The sequence below is a fragment of the Thunnus maccoyii genome, chromosome 14 (assembly GCF_910596095.1).
Source record: "Thunnus maccoyii chromosome 14, fThuMac1.1, whole genome shotgun sequence".
Classification (NCBI taxonomy): domain Eukaryota; kingdom Metazoa; phylum Chordata; class Actinopteri; order Scombriformes; family Scombridae; genus Thunnus; species Thunnus maccoyii.
Window position 1 is genome coordinate 5,490,195 of NC_056546.1, and position 4,984 is coordinate 5,495,178.

At 40.7% G+C, this 4,984-nt stretch overlaps 1 long non-coding RNA gene across 1 annotated transcript; it reads left to right on the forward strand.

Annotated features, from left to right (window-relative positions):
- The first annotated feature begins 368 nt into the window (after nt 1-368).
- LOC121911268 lies at nt 369-2,314 on the forward strand. The gene is made up of 3 exons (XR_006099807.1): nt 369-520; nt 2,115-2,169; nt 2,254-2,314. It is a non-coding gene; the product is annotated as an uncharacterized LOC121911268 (long non-coding RNA).
- The last annotated feature ends 2,670 nt before the right edge of the window (nt 2,315-4,984 follow it).

The window sequence follows — 4,984 nt, forward strand, 5'->3', positions numbered from 1 at the left end:
GGAACAAGCTGAGAGGGAGAGAGAGGCGATAGCAAGAGGAGAGGGAAAGGGCAGCAACAGAAAAAGTGCAGCTGTTTGAGAAGCTGGTTGATAAATTCTAAATAAATGAACATATACAACACATGTGCACACACACTCACACACACACACACACACACACACACACACATATATATATATGTATTTCTAGTGAACATGACGGTTTACTGTCTAGATGTAATCATGTTCACCCAAACATGCAGGCAGTTCTGCAGGAGCAGTAAGCCGGGCAGCAAGCCTTCCTCGGAGACCGTTCCTCAACAGCTCCCTCTCATTGGCTTCTGCGTTGTCTGTGTCATCCTCGCTGTCACCTGGGCCTTCCTCCTCCTCCTCCTCCTCCTCCTCCTCCAGGATATCACCTGCTGCCACACAAATGTTGTAGAGGATGCAGCAGGCAGCAATTTCCTTCGGGGCAAACAGAGGCCGGATCTCCAGGGCCCTCAAGAGGATGGAGCGCCAGCGTGTTTTCAAGACCCCAAAGGTGCGCTCAATAATGTTTCTTGCTCTTGCTTGGTGCCTGTTATACCAGGCTTCAACTTAGCCTGTTAATCAAAGTTCATGTAGAAAATATATGGTGTATTTCAAAATGACCAAAGTAAGAATTTGCTGTGTGTGTGTTAATGTTCTTACTTGCCACAGGCTGGCGGTATGGTGTCATAATAGCAACAGGACGCTGAGGGCATGGGTATCCTCCATCTATTAGTGGAAAGTACCCAGCTGGTGCATACATGAGGGATCTGCATAGGACATGCGCATCATGTGCAGATCCTGGTTTTCCAATGTACACATCTATAAATGCGCCCTTGGCATCACAGATGCCCTGCAGTATCACAGAGGGAAAAAGTTTTCTGTTTCAGTAAAACTTCTTCTGTGGCTCTGCGGGAGGAAGAATCCTGATGTGGTACCCATCGATGGCACCGGCAGCACAGCAGAATACCTCATGGCGAGCAAGGCGAACAAAGCCGGCCCCCATCTCCTCTATCTCCTCTGGTTTGGGGAAACGAATAGCCTTGTGGAGGATGGTCAACGTTTCCTCCACGACGTAGCGGACGGTCCTGCAAACTGTGGCTAGTGGCACGGCAAAGATGTCTGCAGTTACTCTGTACGAGGCTCCATAGGCAAGCTAGTAGACGGTGGCCAGCACCTTAATGTCATGGCTCCGTCCATGGGCTTTTTGCTGGGGTTTGTTGGAAAAAATAGGCAATAAATGAAAAGTGCAAAGCAAAAGAAACATCTTTCAAGTTCCGCCCTTCATGTTACACGCTGTGCTGTATAAATAGGAAAAGGTCTGTCTGCAATGAGGCGAGGAGTAAAGTTTTAGTTCAGTATTCAGCGCAGTCGTCTATGATCTGGGAGACTCTAGTCGAGACCCCGTGTGGGGACCTCCTTCATAAGGTAGTTTATTCATTAACGCTTATTGTAACAATTTAATTTTCTAAAATTAAAAACAGGATTTTTTAACCTCTTTCCACTTTTATTCAAATACAAACACAAATAATTTTGCTGCCTCAACAAATATAGATACAAATATAAATACTGGGCCCTCTACACATCCCTAATGTCTATGCTGTTCCTGGATAGCCTGAAGACTGGTTTCATGTCCGCTCCAGTAAAGGACATGGCGAGGATAGGGCTCATGGGTATTCATTGTTCATACCTTTGTTAGGGATTTTAAAAAGAGAGAAATCTCTTTTTAAAGATTGCTTATTAATTGTTATATTTATTATGCATTTATTGCTTATTTATGTGTTTTTACTATTTAATATTTATTCACCTGCATTCCTTATATGAATTGTCTGTGTGAAAGGTAGGCTTTCAACCTAATAATGCCACCATCTCAGTTTTCCCTCCCTCTGCCTCTCTCTGGCAGACACACACTAGCCTGGAGACTATTGTCTTTTTAAGAGCAGATATATAGAGGCAGCACACAGATCTCACTCTTGATGCATTTTGTCCCATGTGGCTAGGGGAACAGGCTAGTCTCCTGGAAGGTATGTTTTAAAGTTGACTTTGTTAAACCTTGATGGAACATTTTTTGAAGACTTTTACTGATCAGTTTTACCTCTTCGCTACAGGCACTTTAAACAACCTGTTGCCCAGGCCCTGCAGGCTGGATAACCTGCTTTGAAGGTATGACTAGCGGCTTGTCTTAACGCTAGATGACACATGGCAGTAGGTGATTTTAACACTTGTAACACATTTTTTTATATATAGGTAGCTGTTGTACCGGAGCTCATCACAGTGAAGGCATTGGAGGTTGATAATGCCACTGAGGTAAGAGTTACCTTGTAGTTTCAGTCATTCAGTGTGTATATATTGGCTGTGATGTATAATTTTGGTTTATATTATACTACAGTTGCCTGTAGTTGCTTGAGATAGCACTGACCCTGGATCCAGATCTGGGTTGCCAGATACTATGTAGTTTGTAGGTAGGTCTAGATAAAGCTAATTTAGTCTAATAAAATAACCTTGCAATAAATGTTAACCTCAGCAAGGTTAATAAGTTGTTATGTAATCTGTTTTTGAGAGGTGTTTGTCCATCTCATATATATATAAATGAGGACTTAATATTAGAAACACCTCATTAAAACCCAGTACAGTTCAACAGCACCACAAACTACAGCTGACACAAAAAAAAAATAAATGAACACCTCTCTAATAAAGACTTTATGTAATATTAAACTGCATTAGTTTTTATCTAGGTGTACCAAGTGAACTGTCACGTCTACATGTAAATGGGTAGACTGGTTAACAAAAAAGCATAATGATTAGACAAACGTACAAAGTTATAGAGACATGCTAGATTGGCCTCTCCATCCTCCGCTGCATCCTCGCTCTCCTTTGATGGATTCACCTCCTCAGTCGGGCAGCCTCCTCTTCAGCGTCTTTGTAAAGTGTACCGATGAGAACGACAAACCAGCCTCTGATCCATTTCGATATGATCTGTCTAATTTTCCACAAACTTTTTCCCGCCACTGGCTGCTTTTATATGTAGGCTACAGATCTTGGAACACAAAATATATACATATTCATATTTTTTAAAATGAAAACAATAAGAGGCAGGGTTGTGTTTTATATCATATTTCGTTTTATTATAACATACATTACAGTGAAAATAACCGGAGTAGACACGTACACCTATTGCCAAGACAAGCTGAGACGGTGACGTCCATCGCCCACGAGTTTTTACTCCTGAGTCGGTACGAACGACTTCTAGTCACATTAAAATAATTTTCAGTTTGAGCGACCCGAGTCTTCAGTGGCGATACTCATGTAGGATATATGTCTGTATGATTTAAGATAAAGGAGCTGTGATAATTTATATATGACCATCATCTCTGTTTTTGACAGAGTTTCATGAGACTGTTAGACTGATAGCACTCTCTGTGCTTTTGGGTGATTTATTCAAAAACCATGAGTCCTATGTTAATGGAAGTAACATTGGATGAGAGAGGAATAGTTTGTCTACATTTCTTTGTATAAATTGTGTTTGTTGAGTGTAAGATGTGGGAGTAAGATCATAATATGTTAAGCTTTTTGATAAAATCTGAAGTGCATGTCACTCATGACATCATGCACTCTGACTCTGAACATTTCGCGCAATACACACTAATGTAAAAATCTGACAAGGGTGGAAAATTTCATGAAACTTGAACTGTGATTGTGTAAAAACCATAAAAGATATGAAAAAGCTGTACACAAGGTTAATAGCTGAAAGTCTTGTGACCAGTTTAAAGGTGAAATGAAGTCTCTAGCTGAAAGTATGTGGAGGTAGAATTAAAGTGGAGTGGGTTGAAGAGGATTTGAACCGTCTGTCCATTTATTTCAATGGCAGAAATTTTTTGAAAAAAAAGCTCAATATTTTAAAAAGTATAAAAGGTAAAAAAAAAAAAAAAAGGTTTTTAAACTATTTATATGAAAACTGACATTCTTAATTTCCAATATTGAAAAAAACTTCACACTGATTGTCTATTCAAAAACTGTGCAATGTGTCAGTATATAAAAACTAAAACTCCACTGACCGTTGAAGTTCCTTCTTGACTTTGGAAAGAGACGTTTGACCAATAAAAAAAAAAGAAAAAAAAAAGAATTCAAGGTCCACTTGACCTTGTAGTTCGACGCTTTGGTCATATGACAGCTCCATCCACTGATGAAGACCTCGAGATGCACTTGAAAGCTTTGGAAAAGCTGGTGAGTGGACCTCGAGTTAAGATTTTTGTCCGATCACATACAGATCTTGTGGGTGGTGAAGTGGATCATTGGTTAGCACTTTTCCTAGGTGTGCATGTGTGTTTTCTCTCCCAGCAGTTTCATCCCACAGCTTAAAGACATGCAGGTCAGGTGAACTGGGGAATCTCGATTGCCCTCCCAATTAAGCCCCCTTTTTGACCTAAAATTCGATGTACTTTGAACCAGAGGAACCAATGTCAAGAACTAAACTTGGAGCTAAAAGTCCTGTTTGTGTTTCTACCGCATCTCAGGAACCAGGTAGATCATACAAATTAGACCCAAAAAATGAGCGGCACTTGAAAGGCAGCATTCACACATGAGAAAAAAAAAACACAGATTGGTCCTGTTGTTCTTTGTATTTACTGCTGCATGAGTTGGATGTAACGAAAGAATGAAAAATGCCAGTTAACGTCACACACCGACACGCCGACCCAGCTCTTCATTTTAATAATAGAAAACTATAAACAATACATTATTTTTGACTGCAGTAGGACTTTAAAGGTTAGAGAACACATGCTGCGCCCCACACAGGATCAACTGGGATGGATAGACGAATGTAGTTTTTGTTTCCTATTATTCCAACCATCTCTACAGCAGTCTGAACCGCTAAATAACCTCTGGCACGACCCAGCGTGTGCTACTACAGAGTGGGAGAACTGCAAAACTCAAACAAGGCCTGAAATAAAGACTGGAAATGTAACGTGGCAGTTTCAAC